This window comes from Schistocerca gregaria, chromosome 3, assembly GCF_023897955.1.
Source record: "Schistocerca gregaria isolate iqSchGreg1 chromosome 3, iqSchGreg1.2, whole genome shotgun sequence".
In the NCBI taxonomy this organism is placed as follows: domain Eukaryota; kingdom Metazoa; phylum Arthropoda; class Insecta; order Orthoptera; family Acrididae; genus Schistocerca; species Schistocerca gregaria.
This window is the reverse complement of record NC_064922.1, coordinates 778,035,835-778,060,771: the sequence shown is the minus strand read 5'-3', so window position 1 is coordinate 778,060,771 and position 24,937 is coordinate 778,035,835.

Below are 24,937 nucleotides of genomic sequence, written 5' to 3'. Positions count from 1 at the left end.
TTCGATTCAGTTTTCCTACAGTCCATATTTCACTACCATACGATGCTGTACTCAAGGTGTACATTCTCAGAAATTTCTTCCTCAAATTAAGGCCGATATTTGATGTTAGTAGACTTCTCTTTGCCAGGAATACCTTTTTTGCCATAGTTAGTCTGCTTTTGACGTCCTCCTTGCTCCGTCCGACAATGGTTATTTTCCTGTCTAGGTAGCAGAATTCCTTAACATTATCTACTTCATGACCATCAATCCTAATGTTAAGTTTCTCGCTGTTCTCATTTCTACTACTTCTCATTACCTTCGTCTTTCTTCGATTTACTCCCAGTCCACAATGTGTAGTCATTAGACTGTTCATTCCGTTCAGCAGATAAAGTAATTCTTCTCCACTTTCACTCAGGATAGCAATGTCATCAGCGAATTGTATCACTGGTATCCCTTCACCTTGAATTTTAATTCCACTCCTGAACTTTTATTTCCGTCATTGCTTCCTCGATGTACAGGTTGAACAGTAGGGGCGAAAGGCTACATCATTGTCTTACACCCTTTTTAATACGAGCACATCGTTCTTGGTCGTCCACTCTTATTATTCCCTCTTGGCTGTTGTACATATTGCATATGACTCGTCTCTCCCTATAGCTTACCTCTTCTTTTTTCAGAATTTCGAACATCTTGCACCATTGTACGTTGTCGAACGCTTTTTACAGATAGACAAATCCTATGAACGTGTCTTGATTTTTCTTTGGTCTTGCTTCCATTATTAGTCGGAATGTCAGAATTGCCTCTCTCGAGCCTTTACGTTTCCTTAAAGCCAAACTGATCGTCATCTAGCGCATCCACAATTTTCTTTTAAATTCTTCAGTATATTATTCTTGTAAGCAACTTGGATACATGAACTGTTAAGCTGATTGTGCGTTAATTTTCGCATTTGTCAGCTCTTGCCGTCTTCTAAATTGTGGGGAAGTCAAATGGTAAGTCGACAGACGCATACATTCTACACACCAACGTTAACAGTCGTTTGTTGCCAGTTACCCCAATGATTTTAGAAATTCTGATGGAATATTATCTATCCCTTCTGCCTTATTTTATCTTACGTCCTCCAAAGCTCTTTAAATTCTGATTCTAATACTGGATCCCCTATCTCTTCTAAATCGATTGCCATTTCTTCTTGTTGTATCACACAATCTTCCCGCTCATAGAGGCTTTCAATGTATTCTTTCCACCTGTCCGCTCTCTGCTCTGCATCTAACTGTGTAATTCCCGTTGCATTCGTAATGTTCACACTCTTGCTTTTAATGTCAAAAAAATGGTTCAAATGGCTCTGAGCACTATGCGACTTAACTTCTGAGGTCAGCAGTCCCCTAGAACGTAGAACTACTTAAACCTAGCTAACCTAAGAACATCACACACATCCATGCCCGATGCAGGATTCGATACTGCGACCGTAGCGGTCGCGCGGTTACACATTGTAGCGCCTAGTACTGCTCGGTCACGCCGGCCGGCCTTTTCTTCTTTCATTTCACTTCAATGGCCCTTTGCATTTACCTTTTCACAGTTTCTAGTTTCCCTGCCACGTTCCAGATTTTGACGGTCCACGACTTGACTCACAGAACGTTATCCTTCCGTTGTTTATTCAATCTTTTTCTCATGGTAACCTCCGCCTTGGCAGTCCGCTCCCGGAGATTCGAATGGGGAACCATTCCGGAATCTTTTGCCAAAGGAGAAATCATCATGACACTTCATCAAATACAGGCCACATGTCCTGTGGATACACGTTACATGTCTTTAATGCAATGATTTCCATTGTCTTCTGCATCCTCATGTCGTTGATCATTGCTGTTTTTTCCGCTTTTATGGGCAGTTTCCCACCCGTAAGACAAGAAAGTGCCCTTAACCTCTGTCGGCTCCTCCACCCTCTTTGACAAGGCCGTTGGCAGAATGAGGGTAACTTCTTATGGCGGAAATCTTCGGCCCCCAAAGTCGATTATCAAACAAAATTGAAGCAGCGGTGGGATTCGAACCCGGGAGCGAAGGCATTTTGATTATGAATCAAAGACGCTCTCCCCCTTTTTTTAGTGGTATAATTTTCGTTGCATGTGTTCGGGGCGGACATCTCTGACACTCGTTCAAGTTTAGCGCTGATCCGTTCACTCACCTCTTTTATTACAGAGGGCAGCTAACCCTCTGACCGAACACGCTGAGCTACCGTGCCGGCACCCCTAGACCACCGTTGCAATCCCACTAAATCTATATATTTTCTTGCTTGCCTTGTCTGTTTGTCGCATTTACCACTTCCAAAATGCCCACCCCTCCCGTTCCGTCCCGTACTCAGGCGCCACAGCCGCAAGTGTTAAATGCCACACAGTTCATGCAGATGTTTCAGTTCAAGATGCAGCAAATCTCTACGTTACTCAACTCGGCTCAGCAGCTACTGGCCAATGCTACGCGCCCGACGGAACAAGCACCGACTACTACATCTGCTGCACCACGTTTTCGACAGTTTCATGACCAATGAGAAGAATGACTCGAGTGGTTGTCACTGTCTGAGGTGTACCTCCTCGCTCACAATGTACCAGATACTGTGAAACTTCCATGTCTATTATCCACGATAGGAAGGACAGTGTTCCGATTCATAAACAAACTTTTTCCTAACGCCACTCCGACTGAACTGTCTTATGAGCAGCTGGTAGCTTCACTAACTAACTATTATGACCAAAAAGGGAATGTGGTAGCAGCTAGGTATCAATTCCTTAATTGCAAAAAAGGGTCAGAACAAACTTATCGCGAGTGAGTAACAGACTTGCAGGGTATGACAAGCAAATGCACATTCAAATGTGTTTGCGGTGCTTTGTATTCAGATGTTACGTAGCTTGATGCGATTGTGTACAATGTACCTGATGACAGACTGAGAGAACAGATTTTGAAACAGTCCGATCCATCATTTCAGCAGGTAGTGCAAATACTAGATCAGTCCGATTCCGATGCCCTGGCGGCCGATGAATTTGAGCAGCCAGCGGTTTGTCGGTTTGAGTCCCTTGCTTGCGATCGCCCCATTCCGCAGCGGCGGCTTGCGCTAGACAAGCCGAGTAAACAGCACCTCTCGGCACCGCGTAAGCAGATCGCTACACAGGCGAATAGAATTAAGTCTTGCCCTCAGTGTCATTCACGGCACAATTGCCAAGACTGCCCCTCCCGACAAGCTCAGTATTACGTTTGTGGTACGAAAGGGCATGTACAATCGGTATGTTTGCAACGGAACAAACATAAGATTTGGCCCATACACAGAAATCTTGTCACAAGGCCCATGTCATTAATGAAGTATATTCAGAGTCTGCAATAGGCATTCTCTAAACCTATCAAGCGTGCAGTTTCTTCAGTGATACGTCAGTCAAACAAGCATTTTGGTCATTTACTTATTAGTTGGAAACGTGTGAAATTTCAGTTGGACACGGGTGCTTCTGTCACATTGCTCGACCGTCACACATATGAACTGTCAGACTTCTCATGCCTGTCTAAAGGTAGCACACAACTGAAGGCTTATAATGGACACCCAAATAGAACAGATGACGTCACAGCGTCACGCATGTGCGGAACGTGCGGTCTGGGGCGCCTTGCCACGGTTCGCGAGTCTATCCCTGTCAGAGGTTCGAATCCTCCATCGGGCATGGGTGTGTGTTTTGTCCTTAGCCTAAGTTAGTTTAAGTTAGATTAAACAGTGTGTAAGCCTAGGGACCGATGACCTCAGCGCCGGCCGGGGTGGCCGAGCGGTTCTAGGCGCTACAGTCTGGAAACGCGCGACAGCTACGGTCGCAGGTTCGAATCCTGCCTCGAGCATGGATGTGTGTGATGTGCTTAGGTTAGTTCGGTTTAAGTAGTTCTAAGTTCTAGGGGACTGATGACCACAGCAGTTAAGTCCCATAGTGCTCAGAGCCAATTTTTTTGATGACCTCAGCAGTTTGGTCCCATAGCAACTTACCACAAATTTCCAAAATTTCCATGTGCGGAAAATCAGTCCGCTCCGCCACAAAAATTCTCTGCTTGGCCTAAGCCGCAATCGCAATGGCAGCGTGTACACATAGACTTTGTGACTGACACCTTTTTGGAACATTCGTTTCTTGATTGTTGTTGACTCGTACATCAAGCTTCCTTTCGCTGTGCCAATGAACTCGACAACGTCACCTAGCACAATTCAGGCGTTGTCATCGATATTTCGCCTTGAAGGACCTGACGTAACAGTGTCAGACAAAGGAGCTCAGTTCACATCAGATGAATTTGAAACATTCTGTGAACGCAATGTCATTCAGCATCGAATTAGTGCACCGTTCCATGCATAGTGAACCAGCGAAGTGGAACGTTTTGTCAGAACCTTCAAGCAGCAGATGGCCAAACTTCGCTCCGCACACAGCGGGGATTAACCATTGCAACTTGTTATATCCACAGATTAACACACATTTGCGAACAAAAATTTTTTATTAGGTGGAGCCAGGCCACCGCTTAATTTTACAAATGATAAACTTCCTTCGAAAACAAAAAGCTTCTGCTCCTGCAAAAATTGTATAACAAGTCAAAGAATTATGCCATCTTATTGAACTGAAATATTAGCAACTGAACTGAATTTACGTTCCTTTGTCTGGTTTTCCCTACGCTTTCCGGCGGATGCCGATGTGGTAGACAGGCGCAGAGTTCGGGGTCGTTGGCCGGCGTAGCGAAGACGTAGCACCTGGACGTTCCGGCTGCGTCGAAGTCTCTTATGGGCGGCAGTCCGCGGCGGGTCGGAAGACGCCTGCTGTCCTTTCTTCCGGCTATTTAACCCGGCGGCTCCAGTCTTCCTCCGCTGATTCCGGAGCGATGACTGGCGGATGGTGATATCATTGTGTGGCCATCCGCGCCGGAAAAAGGATCGTGATCGTGCGTAGTTCGCGGCTGATTGAATGTTTGGCGGGAACGCCTCCAGCGCAGACTGGCGGAACGCGCCGGTACCAAGTTGCAGGCGCCACGTAACTCTGCCGCGGTAGCCGCCCGTTGCACACGTGTGACTGTGCGCGCCAAGGGACAACTGTTTCTCGCTTCATATCGTTTGCAACCACGAGATGCACCATCGCCGGCGGAATTGCTTAACGGCCGCCGCCATCGGACACTGCTCCACTCTCCTCAGCATCCAGCGCCGAAGGAAGGTCTCTCTTCGCGCCGAATGATATTGTCTTAGGATTACTAGCGGCAGCAGACGGTGGTCGCGAGGCGATATCGTCCGTGGAATTGGCAATTGCATGTATCTTATTTCAGGTCCAGATGGCTGGCATCAAAATCAGCTTCGCCTCTGTCATGTGCACAATGATCTTTCAATGGCTCTTCTCCCAGATTCACGGATCCCGTGTGAGAGGTGGCATGAGCCCCCTCTCATATTTCTATCCTACTCTGAGTAATTCGATTTTCCTCTCTAATTGCATGCTGTGAAGTTGCTGTTCCTTCACACGTGGACTTCCCACGCAGCGTCTCTCGTCTCCCGGGTGGTCCGGTGACAGGCGGGTTCTGCTGAACTTGAAAGGGTTGAGCCGACGGGTGTGAGGGAGTCGAGTGGGTGCTTTCCAGACGCCGACATTGTCATAAGAGCGGGAGCGACATGCCCACAGGGGTCTGACGGAGCGGCTGGGCTAGAGATTCCGTTACTTCGCAGAAACTTACTGAAAACACTTTCTGGACGGCTACCAGCGAGGCGTGGGAATGACTTGGCGGGAAATTCCCGCGTTTTCTGCAAAATCATAACTGTTATTGGCTGGCTCAGGGAATAGCTCTGTGACGTAGCAAAATCGGCGCAGAAATTGGCGCCATGTATCTCCATTGCTGGAATAGTAGTGCGTCGGCAATAGAGTTGAATTTTCCGCCGGTTTTCGAGTTGCTGATTGGAACGTTTAACCACGGCCACTGTCGTGGGGGCGGGAATGTTCTGTGTTCGGCTTGTACAGGTGCTCTTGAGAGAGTCGGCTCTCGCCTTTCGGTCACAATAGGTTACAAGACTGAGCTCTCGCTGCTCTGGACAGCCTGCCTTCCGTTGGCTGTCTAATATACTTTCATTTAATTGTAACTGTTTGACGAAGTTGCTGAAGTTTCGACTTCAATGTAACTTTCCGAGTACAGTTGCAATTGAGCGTTCTGCGTACAAGCGGCCTATGTTATCCGTCTTGAGCAGTTTTGGCTAAAGTTGACTGTATCGGAGTTACTGTGTGACTTCTCTTGTTAAAATCACTCACTGTACCGTCAGTGCTTGTGTAGCGAGCCTTCTTCGTCTCCCTCAGATGCGTATTTGTGTTGCTAGGAAGTCTTTAGTCTGGAACAACCAGTCCGGGAGAATTTGTTTCGGGCTATACTCGCGACATTATCGTCACCACGACGGGACGTCGAAGCAACCAGCCATCGCCTCCGGTACGGCCAGATCGTGTCCTTGCAGTTAAAAACATAGCTTGGTAATGTATGTCAGCAGCGCCGGCAGACTAGGGAATTTTGCTCTGTGATAACCAGAGCTCAGCAGAGCGTGCCTGTTCCCTTCTTTTCTTACGTGGTTCTGCCTTGGATGCTCATTGTCTGAGGTCTCACTACTGTAGCAGCAATTAATGTTGGGTTGATTGGATGTTTCTCTTAAGATTTGAGTTGCAAGGAATTGGCTCCACATACCACTTGGTCATAAACGTCACAAGCTAGTTTATGGACAACTTCACCTTCACAACATTTATTTGAATATCTAATTTGACGCATTGTAAATGTTTCATGTGTTTTGTTTATTATTTTGAGTTTAGTCATAATAAATCAAATTGTTATTTTGTACAGAACTTTCATTCTGGGAATCGGTAAAGCAACCCTTTCATTTCTCACTATGTGAATGAAAATTTCCTTTATCTAATGAATTTCTATTCCATGAAATTATTGCAGGTGCCAAACTCTTTTCTACTCCATTTGCAGGGTCGATTACAGTCAGTTCGCGTTTCTTCTTAATCCATGTGCAACAGCAAAAGTCGGAGTTAGAAAAGGGGGGGATGGGGGGCTTAGAGCATCAGTTTCATATGAAGATTCTAGAAGAATATAGTGTTAAATACACTGCTAGACCCGGCACCTCGCACGAGGACAACGCGGCCACAGCAGCCTCCAGAGGGTGACGCCACAACACCGCGGGAGGACGCCACAGAGACGGAACCTTCGCCTCCTCCGCCTCCTCTCGTCCTACCCGACCACACCACAGCAGTCGCCGCCTTCTTCATCTGGTTCACGACATCAGGAGGTGGACGCGTACCCGTCTGGTCGTTTTACTGCGGACGCTTCCGCCAGAGCGTAGGCCGAAAGGCGGGGTGCGGCCCGACCGGAAGCTTGGCGTCCCCTGCAGCCACAGCTTCCGGTCCCGCGATGCGCCCACCCTCCTACCTCTTCCGCCGTCGTCGCGCTCCCTACACGGCGACGGTCCGTCGCTTTGGAGGGGGGGGGGGGAAGGGGGGAGGGTGGGAGGGGGGAAGGGGGAGGGGGGAGGGGGGAGGGAAAGTTGTGGCGTCACGACAAGCGACGGCACGAAGAACGCAACCGCAGAGAAGATTGAGACGACGTCATCCAACAACGCGCTGACCAGGACGCCACCACGACAGGAGCGCCCTCTACAAGAGGTGAATATTATCACCGCTCCAGCCAGTTTCGGCCGCACAGTACTAGACGGACATTAGTAGCACATTACTAGACCAGCTATAGCAGAGAGGCCTAGATTAACAGTGATATTAAAGACAGCAGTTATCAGTGCCTGTATGGGCATTGTCTACAGCAAAAGACATAGACTGTTTGCATGTCACCCATCGCTTGCAACACCGTTGTAAATTCATAGTTAAGTATTGTCAATCTTCTTATTTGTAATAAAAACTATTAATGTGATTTGCTTGAAATGTTGTATAGCATTCCGAGAATGCAGCATGCTTTAGGCACCCGATACGAGACGAGTGGGTAGGACCCTGCATTATGTTTCTGATTTCACTGCGACGTGTTTCAGAATTTTTTGTGCTGTCTTCAGTGGATTTATTTGTTTATTCAGTTGAAGGAGTCTGATAGTTGGTCCAATGTTTCTTGTTAATGAGCTCTGAAAAGGTTTCTGCTCTTTAGTTGATATGTCATTGCCAGGAGATCCTATGGATAGTCTGGCTGCCTGTAATCACTGTTGCTCAATTAGCACCACCCAGGAGGCACGTGTAGGATATTTTAAGGTTAAGCCTATGGACGTGAGCAACTCTACCTATTCAAGGATCAGTTCTCTTACCCTTACTGTTCAACCTATATCTATCTGAACTACCTGACACTTCGTCCAGAAAATACTGCTATGCCGATGACCTGGCTCCAGCCGTCAAACACCAGGAAATGAAGACAACAGAAGAGATTTTAGCCAATGACCTGTCTGCATTAGCCAGTTACATCAAAATCTGGAGACTCCAACCCAGTGTAAGTAAAACAGAAATGTGTTGCTTCCATCTAAATAACCAATTGGCGAACGTAAAACTGTAAGTGAGTTTCAGAGGCAGAATCCTTCGTCACAATTGGAACCCAAAATATCTTAGTGTCATCCTGGATCGTACACTATGCTTCAAACAACACCTTCTTTACTTAGCTCAAAAGCTGAGGACTCGAAACAACATCCTCCATAAGCTATTCGGAACTAACTGGGGATCTTCAGCAACCACCCTGCGATCTTCAGCTCTGGGCTTGGTGTACTCAAGTGCTGAGTATTGTGCACCTGTTTGGATGAACAGTCATCATACAAGGCTTGTTGATACCCAGCTGAATACGACAATGCGCATAATATCTGGCACAATCAGACCTACTCCAGTTTATTGGCTTCCACTGTTAACCGGTATAATGCCTCCTGATCTACGCAGATGTACTGCCCTTACCAGAGAATTCCACAAGATCTCCAGGAATTCTAACCTACCCGTGCATACCGACCTGCCACTTTTAAATCGCAAGAGACTGAAATCACGCCATCCAACTCTGTGCGATGCTGCTGACATGGTTGCTAAGAATTTCAAACCTCTTGAAGTATGGAAAGGTCGGTGGGAAGCAGTGACAGATGTGCACCTGCATAACATCTTCTCAGGTGCTAAACTTCCAAGTGGATTCGACTTACCACCCAAGACCTGGTCTATGCTCAACAGAATCCGTACCGGCCATGGCCGATGCAGCGATGCTCTCCTTAAGTGTAAGAAGCTGTCTGATCCAACTTGTGACTGCGGGGCTCCATACCGAACTGTTCACCACACAGTCAGTGAATGCAGGATTCGAGCCTATCACGGCGCCAAAGAGGACTTCCTGCTAGCAACTCCAGATGCAGTGCGCTGAATTGAAGGACTGGATATTCAGTTGTAAAGACAAACTTAAGTTTCTTGTGTGTCAATATGTACATATGTATATGTAACTTCATGATATGTCTGTATTAGTCATACGCTAAATAAAAAAAAAATTGTTTATTTACTTTCTATAAATTCTTGTCACATGTCAACCTTTTCTTGGGGCAACAAGATATTTATGTTTGTAAAACTAGCCATTATTGTCAAATATTTTACATTTGTTTGTGTACAGAACAGAGCTGAAGACGTATTTCACTAGTAGGGACACTATGTGTTGTTCATTTACGACAGGTCTAAAATTTTTACCTTTATAATAAATTTGTAAGTTGATGTATACATCTGTTTACATACTCCACACGAAGCTATTGGTTGTCTATGCTGGTGCCTTTAAATCTACTACATAATATATAGCTTGTCAACTGCAAATAACAAAACTTTTTTCTCTGTTTATTGTTGATTTCTGGCTGAGAGTCGTTAAACAGCGCCTTATTTAGCTTCTTGCTAACATTTTTTCATACTGTGGTTTTTCCCATATTTGTGTCAAGTTAACTCGCTTATTTCTTATATTGTTGTCGTTACATACGCATTTTGTAAGATTTGTTCGCCAAGCACAGTTTCTGCCGTCATTACGTGTTGTTATGGCTGTCTGGTGTTCATTTGTTTCATGGCGTTTCGCCAGCATAAACAGATAACAGCTTCTGAGATAAATGTAAACAAATGTACACATCTTCTTTATTTCCAAATTTACCATAATACATATCACATATGAAAAATATAAGAGTGGCTCAACTGGATGATATGTGTCTCAACTCTATCCTGTATGCAAGCTAATGTAAAATATTTGACAATAATCGTTCCTTTTACAAGTATAATTATCTTGTACTAGAAGTTCATTTAACCCGTACTCACGGGCGACGCTGTGACGCTGTACTCCTTCCTCATGTGCGCCTTTTCAGGGATGCGTTCCGTGATTTTTATGATGCTGTAAACAGAACCTGGATTCATCCCAAAAAATGACGTTTTGCCATTCGTGCACCCACGTTCGTCGTTGAGTACACCATCGCTGGCGCTCCTGTCTGTGGTGCACCGTCAAGGGTAACCGCAGCCATGGTCTCCGAGCTGACAGTCCATGCTGCTGCAAACGTCGTCGAACTGTTCGTGCAGATGGTTGTTGCCTTGCAAACGTCCCCATCTGTGTACTCAGGGATCGAGACGTGGCTGCACGATCCGTTAGAGCCATCGGACAAGATGCCTATCATCTCTACTGCTAGTGATACGTGGCCGTTGGGATCCAGCATGGCGTTCCGTGTTACCATCCTGAACCCACCGATTTCATATTCTGTTAACATTCATCAGGTCGCGACCAACGCGAGCAGCAATGTCGCGATACGATAAGCCGCAATCGCGATAGGCTACAATCCGACCTTTATCAACGTCGGAAACGTGATGGTACGCATTTCTCCTCCTTACACGAGGCATCACAACAACGTTTCTCCAGGCAACACTGTTTGTGTATGAGAAACCTGTTGGAAACTTTCCTCATGTTAGCACGTTGTAGGTGTCGCCACCGGCGCCAACGTTGTGTGAATGCTCTGAAAAGCTAATCATTTGCACATCACAGTATCTTCTTCCTGTCGGTTAAATTTCGCGTCTATAGCACGTCATATTTGTGGTGTAGGAATTTTAATAGCCAGTAGTGTATTATCTTTGAACAGAAGTTTCATTTCTGTTAGTCTCTGCGTTACCTTCTGTATTATACTGGAGCAGTTCCTTCCACGTGTCGTCCAAATTGTATCGTGATATATTACTTGACGTGTCGCATGATGTGAAATTCACTTTCGTCCTTAAGTTATGAACACCAGTATTTCAGTGAAATTCTTCTGCCGTCTGAAATAGACAGGAGCTTTGACTCACACTGAAAGACAGCCCTGAGATTGAGCCTGACAAATGTTCTGTGCAAACACTGGCTCTGGCAAACCACTACTAAAATTATGTATAGTAAAAGGATGCTTGAACATTAAATTATTGTGACATTTTTTAACTGAACCTACCCTGGGTGTCCAGAACTGCAGCGAAGTACGAGGAGAGTGAAGGCTTCTCAAGATATATGAAGCAAAGGGTACCTTCTGTAGAATCATATACAGACCGTCACTAAACTTCGCAATTTTTTAATACACGTTGACGGCGAAACGCGGTGTATGCATTTTAACAGCGCACATTTACTTCGAAGGAAGTATCATGTAGTTCACTCCGGCAGATATGTACACACTGTCACCTCACGCAGTCGGCTGTATTATGTCTGGTCGTCTTGGATGGAGTCCATGTTGAGCAACTTGCGGGCTACTATTCTTGTCCACGGCCACTTCGCAATTATAAATACCTCTGTATCTCTGTCTGTCTGTCTCTCTCCCTCTTTCTCTCCCTGAAATCGCCACGCGTTCTACATGTCTTAAGCAGTCCCAACAAAATGTGGACTCTTTCTTTTGCGGCATATTCCCGTATCGAACCAGGAGAACTTAATAGTGCAACATCGTATTAGTAACGTACGAGGCTACTGTAGTAGCGCAGAGCTTCAAAACAGCTAGAAAATCCGCGTTTCTAGAATAAGATAGACAACAGTAATGATGCGGTCACAAAATATAAGCGAGCAAGCCCGAAGCCTTCGTGAGGGGCTGCCACGGCCCAAGTGCTAGAGGAACACATGTGCGGCTGGCTGCTATCGGCTTCCTGTGTGTTTTCCAGTATTAAGTTTTGGTGCAAAACTCCTAAACATTCATTTATTGTGCTTTTACGCAGATTACATCACAGCTGTAGGGGAACTGACGTGGGGAATAAAAACAACAATTGAAATGTGACAGTGAAGGACACACAGCGTTCCAGAGTTAAATATTTGTGATTTCTAATGCAGCAGTTGATAGTAAGTTAATTTCCGATTTCGATATATATGACTGTCATGATAGATGTTTGTCCATGTACTGGTTTTGTATACTAGTTCATCAGGTTGATAATCATCACAAATATCGCATGATGATCACATTTATCAAAACCGGTTACAAAGTAAGAGAAAATTTTTTTGTGACCAAAGACTCTTTTAAATTCTACAAATTGTAAAAACTACAGTCTTCATTAATAATCGAGGAGATGACTTAATAATTAGCTTAATTATCTTCCCGGCGGGGTCAGGGATTTTCTAGGCCTCGTGATGGCTGAGTGTTGTGTGCTGTCCTTAGGTTAGTTAGGTTTAAGTAGTTCTAAGTTCTAGGGGTCTGATGACCATAGATGTTAAGTCCCATAGTGCTCAGAGCCATTTGAACCATTTTTTTTTTCGAAACTTAAAGCTTGATGTTCTTGTTTTCCTTGCATTATCCCGTATCTTAAAAAAAAAAAAAAAGTTCAAATGTGTGTGAAATCATGTGGGACTTAACTGCTACGGTCATCAGTCCCCAAGCTTACACACTACTTAACCTAAATTATCCTAAAGACAAACACACACACACACACACACACGCCCGCGGGAGGGCTAGAACCTCCGCCGGGATCAGCCACACAGTCTATGACTGCAGCGCCCAAGACCGCTCGGCTAATCCCGCGCTGCCCATATCTGCACGGGGTCGGAACGTTAATCTGGATTTGGTTACGTTATTATTACTCAATGTGAAAGTGTGAGAACGTTTACGAAACATTTGTGAATCACGTAACTGAGGCTGGACGGGTACTAGCCCAGCATTCACCTAGTCGGATGTGGGAGACTGCTTGAAAACCATGTCCAGGTCCTCGTAGTTACAAAGCCTGGCGGATACGATACAGGGGCGACGCGGCACCCCGAATCCCAGAAGCGGCGTGCTAACGCGAGTGTCTATCCGGCCGAGTAAACCTTGGAGATTGATCTAATGACAAAAAGAATACCATAAGGTACGTACGTTACAATAACTCAGACAGGCTACAACGCTGAAATCTCTGAAAGGTTTTCAAAAACAGAAAACAATGGGGATGTCACTTGGAACAACAGCCGGACGTGGTGGCCGAGCGGTTCTAGGCGCTTCAGTCCGGAACCGCGCGACTGCTACGGTCGCAGGTTCGAATCCTGCCTCGGGCATGGATGTGTGTGACGTCCTTAAGTAGCTCTAAGTTATAGCGGACTGATGACCTCAGATGTTAAGTCCCATAGTGCTCAGAGCCATTTGAACCATTTGAACTTGCAGCAACAATAGCTACAACCAGTCACATTTATTCTATTAAACTTTACATTACAAGTTACAGAGGATTAAACATTCGTCATAAGAGGTTTTATGTCAATTAATAATGTATCATATGTAAAACTTTGGAGTGGCCTGTGACACTTTCGCTAGCCGCTGGCTGATTTTCCACTGGCATTTACATCACACGCGGTTCTACACTGGCGGAGAAAAGATAGCAACAACAAGAAGGAGTTCTAAGACATAAAAAAAGAGTGGCGCAAATAGCGCCACTAAGAAGGTGCAAATCAGGTCTGTTTCGAAATACACGCTGTAACGGTAGTGGGAGTTAGTTATCTTTGAGGAAGTACGAGGCGAGTTGATGTTAGTTAAGAAAGCCTTTAAGGCGACGACGACGCCGTTATCAGCACCTCACTGAGTGAGACCGAGATCGTGTAACAGGACTACGAGAAACTGGATGTTCCTTCTGTGATACTACAGAAAGATTTGGCAGTAATGTAGCGCCTTATGTACAGGGTGTTTCAAAAATGACCGGTATATTTGAAACGGCAATAAAAACTAAACGAGCAGCGATAGAAATACACCGTTTGTCGCAATATGCTTGGGACAACAGTACATTTTCAGGCGGACAAACTTTCGAAATTACAGTAGTTACAATTTTCAACAACAGATAGCGCTGCAAGTGATGTGAATGATATACACTCCTGGAAATTGAAATAAGAACACCGTGAATTCATTGTCCCAGGAAGGGAAAACTTTATTGACACATTCCTGGGATCAGATACATCACATGATCACACTGACAGAACCACAGGCACATAGACACAGCCAACAGAGCATGCACAATGTCGGCACTAGTACAGTGTATATCCACCTTTCGCAGCAATGCAGGCTGCTATTCTCCCATGGAGACGATCGTAGAGATGCTGGATGTAGTCCTGTGGAACGGCTTGCCATGCCATTTCCACCTGGCGCCTCAGCTGGACCAGCGTTCGTGCTGGACGTGCAGACCGCGTGAGACGACGTTTCATCCAGTCCCAAACATGCTCAATGGGGGACAGATCCGGAGATCTTGCTGACCAGGGTAGTTGACATACACCTTCTAAAGCACGTTGGGTGGCACGGGATACATGCGGACGTACATTGTCCTGTTGGAACAGCAAGTTCCCTTGCCGGTCTAGGAATGGTAGAACGATGGGTTCGATGACGGTTTGGATGTACCGTGCACTATGCAGTGTCCCCTCGACGATTACCAGAGGTGTACAGCCAGTGTAGGAGATCGCTCCCCACACCATGATGCCGGGTGTTGGCCCTGTGTGCCTCGGTCGTATGCAGTCCTGATTGTGGCGCTCACCTGTACGGCGCCAAACACGCATACGACCATCATTGGCACCAAGGCAGAAGCGACTCTCATCGCTGAAGACGACACGTCTCCATTCGTCCCTCCATTCACGCCTGTCGCGACACCACTGGAGGCGGGCTGCACGATGTTGGGGCGTGAGCGGAAGACGGCCTAACGGTGTGCGGGACCGTAGCCCAGCTTCATGGAGACGGTTGCGAATGGTCCTCGCCGATACCCCAGGAGCAACAGTGTCCCTAATTTGCTGGGAAGTGGCGGTGCGGTCCCCTACGGCACTGCGTAGGATCCTACGGTCTTGGCGTGCATCCGTGCGTTGCTGCGGTACGGTCCCAGGTCGACGGGCACGTGCACCTTCCGCCGACCACTGGCGACAACATCGATGTACTGTGGAGCCCTCACGCCCAACGTGTTGAGCAAGTCGGCGGTACGTCCACCCGGCCTCCCGCATGCCCACTATACGCCCTCGCTAAAAGTCCGTCAACTGCACATACGGTTCACGTCCACGCTGTCGCGGCATGCTACCAGTGTTAAAGACTGCGATGGAGCTCCGTATGCCACGGCAAACTGGCTGACACTGACGGCGGCGGTGCAAAAATGCTGCGCAGCTAGCGCCATTCGACGGCCAACACCGCGGTTCCTGGTGTGTCCGCTGTGCCGTGCGTGTGATCATTGCTTGTACAGCCCTCTCGCTGTGTCTGGAGTAAGTATGGTGGGTCTGACACACCGGTGTCAATGTGTTCTTTTTTCCATTTCCAGGAGTGTAGAAGACAACGCAGTCTGTGGGTGCGCCATTCTGTACGTCGTCTTTCTGCTGTAAGCGTGTGCTGTTCACGACGTGCAAGTGTGCTGTGGACAACATGGTTTATTCCTTAGAACAGAGGATTTTTCTGGTGTTGGAATTCCACCGCCTAGAACACAGTGTTGTTGCAACAAGACGAAGTTTTCAACGGAGGTTTAATGTTACCAAAGGACCGAAAAGCGATACAATAAATGATCTGTTTGAAAAATTTCAACGGACTGGGAACGTGACGGATGAACGTCCCTTATCATTTAGCTACAAAATAGCAGGTCAGCAACTGGAAGCAGTTAATTCCATAAATTATCTGGGAGTACGCATTAGGAGTGATTTAAAATGGAATGATCATATAAAGTTGATCGTCGGTAAAGCAGATGCCAGACTGAGATTCATTGGAAGAATCCTAAGGAAATGCAATCCGACAACAAAGGAAGTAGGTTACAGTACGCTTGTTCGCCCAATGCTTGAATACTGCTCAGCAGTGTGGGATCCGCACCAGGTAGGGTTGATAGAAGAGATAGAGAAGATCCAACGGAGAGCAGCGCGCTTCGTTACAGGATCATTTAGTAATTGCGAAAGCGTTACGGAGATGATAGATAAACTCCAGTGGAAGACTCTGCAGGAGAGACGCTCAGTAGCTCGGTACGGGCTTTTGTTGAAGTTTCGAGAACATACCTTCACCGAAGAGTCAAGCAGTATATTGCTCCCTCCTACGTATATCTCGCGAAGAGACCATGAGGATAAAATCAGAGAGATTAGAGCCCACACAGAAGCATACCGACAATCCTTCTTTCCACGTACAATACGAGACTGGAATAGAAGGGAGAACCGATAGAGGTACTCAGGGTACCCTCCGCCACACACCGTCAGGTGGCTTGCGGAGTACGGATGTAGATGTAGATGTAGAACGTGCTGGAAAGGTAGGGCGACCTCGTACAGAGGGCAACGCGCAGCTAGTGCAGCAGGTGATCCAACAGCGGCCTCGGGTTTCCGTTCGCCGTGTTGCAGCTGCGGTCCAAATGACGCCAACGTCCACGTATCGTCTCATGGGCCAGAGTTTACACCTCTATCCATACAAAATTTAAACGCGGCAACCCCTCAGCGCCGCTACCATTACTGCACGAGAGACATTCGCTAACGATATAGTGCACAGGATTGATGACGGCGATATGCATGTGGGCAGCATTTGGTTTACTGACGAAGCTTATTTTCACCTGGACGGCTTCGTCAATAAACAGCACTGGCGCATATGGGGAACGGAAAAGCCCCATGTTGCAGTCCCATCGTCCCTGCCTCCTCAAAAAGTACTGGTCTGGGCCGCCATTTCTTCCAAAGGAATCATTGGCCCATTTTTCAGATCCGAAACGATTACTGCATCACGCTATCTCGACATTCTTCGTGAATTTGAGGCGGTACTAACTGCGTTAGACCACACTGCGAACACCTCGTGGTTTATGCAAGATGGTGCCCGGCCACATCGCACGGCCGACGTCTTTAATTTCCTGAATGAATATTTCGATGATCGTGTGATTGCTTTGGGCTATCCGAAACATACAGGAGGCGGCGTGGATTGGCCTCCCTATTCGCCAGACATGAAACCCTGTGACTTCTTTCTGTGGGGACACTTGAAAGACCAGATGTACCGCCAGAATCCAGAAACAATTGAACAGCTGAAGCAGTACATCTCATCTAAATGTGAAGCCATTCCGCCAGAGACGGTGTCAAAGGTTTCGGGTAATTTCATTCAGAGACTACGCCATATTATTGCTACGCATGGTGGATATGTGGAAAATATCGTACTATAGAGTTTCCCAGACCGCAGCGCCATCTGTTGTTGACAATTGTAACTACTGTAATTTCGAAAGTTTGTCTGCCTGAAAATGTACTGTTGTCCCAAGCATATTGCAACAAACGGTGTATTTCTATTGCTGCTCGTTTAGTTTGTATTGCCGTTTCAAATATACCGGTCATTTTTGAAACACCCTGTATTTGCTGGCAGCAATGGTTACAGGAGTGTACGCTCGCAAGAAGGCCGAGTCCCACAAGGCAGTGTCACCAGAGTGAAGACCATCGTGTTCGGCGTATGGCTCTGCCGTATCGCACTACATCTGCTGCTGCAATGTGAGCAGCAGATGTCACCATAGTGATACAGCGCACTGCTACAAATCGGCTACGCTCCGTGTCAGATGCCCTGACCACAAACTGAATGCATTTGGACTTCAGTGACGTCAAGCGAGAGCTCATTGGAGCGCAGAGTGGAGGTCTGTTGTGTTTCCTGATGAAAGCTGGTTCTGTCTTGCAGTGTTTGTTAGAAACGGTCCAGATGAGGGCCTGAAACCAAGATATCTGCGTGTTAGACACATTGGGCTTACACCTAGAGTAATCGCCTGGGGTGCAGTTTCGTATGGTAGCAGGAGAAGTCCCGTGGTTATGCCACGCACTTTGACTGCAAATTTGTACGTTACTCTGGTGGATCGACCTGTTGTGCTGCTATCCATTAACAGCATTCCAGGGGGTGTTTTCAAATCGAATAACGCTCGACCATGTTTCATGGTCTTAACCCACCATGCTCTACAGAAAGTCGACATGCTGCCTTGGCCTGTTCGACTACCAGCTCTGTCTCCAGTAGAGCATATATGGGACATCATCTGACAACAACTCCAGCGTCATCGCCAAACAGCATTGAACGTCCCTGTACTGACCGATCAGTTGCAACAGGCATGCAACAGAATCCCACAAACTGACATCCGGCACCTTTAAAACACAATGCTTGCAAGTTTGCATGCTTACATTCAACATTCTGGCGGTTACCCGGTTGTTAATGTACCAACATTTCAAATCTCCAACGACCTGTCTCTCGCTTTTATTAACCCGTGATCTTGCAATGCTAATCACTTACATATGTTCCAGAAATTTATTACTCTACGTTAATTATTTTTTGCTATTGCGATTTTTTTCCATCGGTGTTTTAACTGTATTAATTTATGTTTTTCCACTGTATCTCGAAGATCCTTTAACTTACAGATGTATGTGTTAGCAAACGACTTTTCTTGTCACTGTGGTTGTAGTACAAAGGCTTATTTGAACTAGAATGCAGTTGACCCAATCAATGGTCATAGTAAGTAATGCAAGGTGCCAAGTGTAATCGCTTCCATTTTATATTTTGGAGAACTTCTCTACTCAAATATTTAAAATCTTGTGGTTGCCGTATCCTGGGTAAGATGTACTGACGCTGGGGTCTGTAACGTGCACGAAATTCCAAAACGCGTCTCTGATGACAATGAGACTGAGCGAGGTTCTGCAGTGACTATGATGCTATAGAGTTCAATCCTAATATCCTGATTTAACTATTTGGCAGCTTGGATTATATTACCTTGGTTATTAAACCTAACTGTCGACAGCTGTCACCACCATCGTCATCAGAAACTAATACATCTGACAGCACAGATTTTCTTCTTCTTTTTCATTTCATTCACGAAAGGGCTAGTAGCTGTTCTTCAGAGTACAGTTTGTTAAAATTCAACGAAGTTAAAACAATATGTGAAATGATGTATCCAGAATGGGCAAGGAGTCTTCCTTGTATTCACGACATCAGAGTCCAGAACGATCCAGAGGTGAATCGAATTAACAGAAGGTCAGGAAAGCAAGTTTTAACCTGCCCGGTAGAGCGCCGACCCGCCGTGGGAGGCAATGACGTCATCAAACGCGAGTGGGCGGCGCCATATTCGAAAATCGCGCTCACGCCGACCCGCAATTGTCAATAGTTTCCCTCTGTTTCTGCCCTCGTGTTCTGCTACGTGTGTATCCTTGTTCTCTATTGTAGTTACTGCGCCCTAATATTTTATTTCGACCCGTGCCTTCATAGTAGAACCACAGTAAGTAGTCGCCTAGGCGAAGATCCTTACATCTTCAGACAGTATCCAGTGGAAAATTGCAAACAGGTAGTCTTTATCTAGTGGTTGGCACAATGGTCGCATTCGGGAGGACGACGGTTCAGATCCCTGCGTCCGACTATCCAGATTTACGATTTCCATGTGATATCTGAATCTTTCAAATGGTTCAAATGGCTCTGAGCACGATGGGACTTAGCATCTGAGGTCATCAGTCCCCTAGACATAGAACTACTTAAACCTAACTAACCTAAGGACATCATACACATCCATGCCCGAGGTAGGATTCGAACCTGCGACCGTAGCAGCAGCGCGGTTCCGGACTGAAGGGTCTAGAACGGATCGGCCACAACGGCCGGCTAAATCATTCCAGGCAATTGCTGGGATGGTTCCTCTGGAAGGACACGGCTGATTTTCTTCCCCTTCGTGAAAGTTTTCGAGCTTTCCCTCGGATTCGATAACCTTGATGTCGACGGGACATTAAACTCTAATCTTCCTTCCTTTTCGCAAACAGCATGCTGTGGTCAGACAACGTTCTGCATTGGGCGACTTGCTCAGTTCTCATCTATACAGTATACATTTCAGCCACTAAGTTCTGAGACTGACGCCTGGAAAGTAAGCGCCGAGAAGAATCCATAGTCTCCCAAGATGTAGCGTAACACGGCGTACATCTGTTTTTGCTAATTTTTGTAACTGGCTTTTGGCATGAGGGCCGTACGACCACGGCGTACACTTAAACAGATTAACAGTCACATTTTTCTCCTAAACAGTCGCCGTTAGCGATTAAAAAAGACTGTCAACGCCTGTATAACTGCTGGATGTGCCGGTGAAACCTGTTGGCAGAAAGGTCCCGTACTGCTTCTCTTGCGACAGCCATGACCTCTTTAACCGAATGAAATCTACGTACACATAGTAGTGCTTTCATGCAGTGAAAGAGATAAAAATCGCATGTTGAGTGATCAAGTGAATACGGAGGATTTGGTAATACGGTGACCAGTTACCTTGCAGGTTCCCCTTGGACGAGAAGAGAGCGACATGCAGGGACGTTGTCGCGTGGAAACAGCCAGTTTTTCTCTTGTAAAGGCTCGGGACGTTAACGACGAGTTGAACCGAGTAAGCGGCCAAGGGTTTCCTTGTAGCGGTATTTGATTACAGTTGCACCGTTATAATGAATTCCATATGAATAACTCCATTTGAATATAAAACAGTTCAAACAGCATCTTGCCTTTTAACCTGTCTTGTTATGGTTCTTCTGTCGTGGCAGTACTCGCGTTTTCCCAAGTTTCGTCTCCAGTTACGGCCAGGTAGAGGAACGTTGGGTCATCGTTAACGCTACTGACCAGAGCCCAAAAAACCTTCATGCGATCATCACGTTGGTCTTGCGTCAGGATGTGCGCCACTTTATGCTGGGTAACATTCGACATATTCAGGCCATCGGTCCAAATTATGTAGCACGTATCGCGGCTCAGGCCCACTGCTGCGGTTAGATCGTTACGTTTGGGAGCGGTTGGCAAACACGGACATTGCAACCTCGTCACTCTTGCGTTCATTTCGAATCGTTTGTGGGTGACCATACGCACGTCATTCTCCACACTGCCTTTCCCTGTCAATAATGTCGATGTCCATTAACACAACACTGCGACACTGCGTCACTGCGCCGCTGTAAATTTCTGCATCATTTAAACGTTTCTGTGGTGGGTTCTGATTAATTTCTGGAGGAACTTGATGTCTGTCCGTTGTTCCAACTTGCGATATACTCGAGTTACGACGCGCGCAATCAGATTGCCACTAGAACAAAGACCTGCTTACAGTGCATGCACTCATCTGTCTCTACTGGCAAGAGAAACTAACTGACAAAAGTTAGGCGTCACCTAGGCGCTGTAGTCCGTCACCTTCACCTCCCACAGGAATAGGCGTGGCGGTGAAAAGGGGGTTAGACAGAAGCGAAAATCAGAAATGTCTGGAGCAATTTCATTTAAATTTCGTACATACAATACTTGGAGCAATTTCAACCAAATTTGGCAAGTATACACTCAATCTATATTGTGGGAATTTCACTACATTTCTGACGTCTCGCATAAAAATACTGTGGAAATAGAATACTCCGACTATCCCTAGTGGTGCTTATCGGGATGAGAAGGGGTGGTATGTAAAAAAAATCCAAAAATGGAAATTAATTTATGGTATTTTTTTGAAGTACTTTAAATGTGTGAATCGCAATCCGTGTCTCATTTGTGTTGTTCAGTACGTCAATCAGGCGATGAGAATGAGCAGTGCAACGAGCTAATAATTATACCAGCGTGTTCGGGGCCAGAGAATATACCACTAGCTGAATACCACGGTATGAAACAGTGGAGAAAGAGACACAGCGACATTCATTTTTCTCGAAAGGACTGTCCGATACTATTGTCAACATATCTCCAACAAAACGAAAGTATACCGGTCAGATTCGAAGGGGAAAAGTTGCAACAGTTCTGAAGAAATGAAAAAGATACGATGTCTCGTTATATCTCATGTTCTGTATGTCAAAGTGTATATTGTGGTAGCGGATATCGTAAGGGTGCAGAGCCAATGGCAGAGCGCGCATTCACATCTCTATTTCTGCTGCTGTTCCTGGGAGAGAAAAGATTCTGTTCGCTTTTATGGAATTCTATGATAAATTTGCACGCCAAATGTCTCCTGTTTCCTATTGTGGACTGTAAAGATCTTTATACAGTGAAAGTGATGAGGTGTTTCCGTATTATTCTTGGACTTTTAGAAATATTTTCTATATAGACTTCATACGAAATAAACATTTGATGATATTTTAAGTAACTTGTGTGGGTCTGATTTGTTTGCCAGCTGATGGTCGAATGAGAGTAATCTTCGACCTTGTTCTGACTGTTTTCAAATATAAAATAAAAAAATAAAGATACGCGTATACTTTTCGCTGACCATAAGCCGCACTCGATACTAAACTAGCCATCACGTACAAAAGTTATGCTCTTCTGTTTGAGTGTGACTAGTTAACAGATATTCAGAATTAAGATTACATTGTGTGTATCACAATTTAAGTAATTTTTATGGCAAATATTGTTGCCAGCGCTTTGTTATCAATAGCCGGCCGAAGTGGCCGTGCAGTTCTAAGCGCTACAGGTGGGAGCCGAGCGACTGTTACGGCCGCAGGTTCGAATCCTGCCTCGGGCATTGATGTGCGTGATGTGCTTAGGTTAATTAGGTTTAATTAGTTCTAAGTTCTAGGTGACTGATGACCTCAGAAGTTAAGTCACATATTGCTCAGAGCCATTTGAACCATTTTGTTATCAATAGCGTAGCACTACAGTAGTGGATTTCTTTTCGTATGTATGCGCAAAATGGAGCATGTTGCGCATAAATAGGAAAAGAAACCCACTAGTGTATAGCTGCACTATTGATGACAAACCACTGGAAGCAGTATCTGCTGTAAAATATGTAAGAGTGACTGTCCGGAGCGACCTTCAGTGGAATAACCGTATAAAACATATAATGCAAAAAGCTTATGCCAGACTCAGAGTCATAGGAAGAATCTAAGCGAATGTAACTCATCCGCGAAGGAAGTGGCTTATAAGACGCTTGTTCGACACATTCTTGAGTATTGTTCATCTGTCTGGGATCCCTACCAGACAGGACTGATGGGGAAGGTAGAGAAGGTCCAACGAAGAGCGGCAAGTTTCGTCACGGGCTCGTTTAGTCGGCACGAGAGCGTTACGGAGATGCTCAAAAAACTCCACTGGCAGACGTCACAAGAGAGGCGTTGCGCATCACGGAGATTTTCTATTGCAGCTTCGAGAGAGCACTTTCCGGGAAGAGTCGGACAACGTATTACTTTCCCCGTACATGCGTCTCTCATAATAATCAAGAGGAGAAAATTCGAAAAATTAGAGCCAATACAGAGGCTTACCTTCCCACGTGCTATTCTTGAAGTGGAACAGGGTTGGAGGGCTCAGTTAGTGGTACAAAAAGTACCCTCCGCCACACACCATTATGTGGCGTGCTGAGTGTGGTGTAGGTGTAGATGTAGAAGTAAACAGTGCTTCACAGTATTATCAATGACACCAAAAAAGTTATAAGAGCGACAGTACTAAAACTTCATAATGTGATGGCTGTACCAGTTCCAATGTATGGGTCAGACACTTGGATTCTAATCGTCAGTCAAAGGAGGACAGAGGCAGCAGAGATGAGAGTCCTAAGACCTCTAGCTTGTTAGAACGGATGAAAATAGTGAAATAAGGAATGTACTGGATGTCAAAAACATACTTCAGAAAATAGAGGAGTAAAAGAAGAAGTGGTACGAAAACATAAAAAATATGTCGGAAGAACGAATATCTAAATTAATATTCAAATATATACCTCAAGGCAAAAGGGATATCAGGTGTCCTAAGAAGAGATGGGAACATCAGCTGCATTCAACTTAAATGTGGAACATACAAGGACGCCTAAACCCAAAGTGTATATGACATGATGACCATGGAGTTAAAGCTACGCGAGAACGTGTTATCACAAGGCGGGTTGGTGAATCTGAAGGTGAACTTGAACGTTGCTTACAGGAGAAGAGGGACGAATCTGCACATCATAGGCTGATGTACGAAGTGAATACAGGGCAGTTGCAAACAGTCTGGAAAGTTAGTATCAGTTGTTCTCATAGCGTAGATGATAGCGTACGAGACTGCCGTCGCACGTACTATTTTTATATCGCTCTCTTTTTCGGTTTTAGGAAACCAGGCGGAGAACGCGTTTGTCAACACGGTCACTGGCAGCTCAAAAATGGTTGAAATGGCTCTGACAAGGGAACCTCCCCATCGCACCCCCACCTCAGATTTAGTTATAAGTTGGCACAGTGGATAGGTCTTGAAAAACTGAACACACATCAATCGAGAAAACAGGAAGAAGTTGTGTGGAACTATGAAAAAAATAACCAAAATATACAAACTGAGTGGTCCATGCCCAAGATAGGGAACATCAAGATAGTGTGAGCGCAGGAGTGCCCTGGTCCCGTGGTTAGCGTGAGTAGCTGGGGAACGAGAGGTCCTTGTTTCAAGCCTTCCCTCGAGTGAAAAGTTCAATTTTTTTATTTTCAGACAATTATCAAAGTTCAGGCACTCACACATAATCAACTTCGCTCTCCAAAATTCCAGGATATGTTCAGATTTGCTTGGACATATGCAGGATTTGACGGTCTACACACGGAAAAATTTGAAAACGTTAAAAACACATGTTTTGACGGAGCACAGGGAAAACTGTGCTACTGTGAAACTGTTGCATTCATTTGTTTCAGTTTATGTGACAAACTCCTATGTTTTCATCGCTTTTTTGGGAGTGAT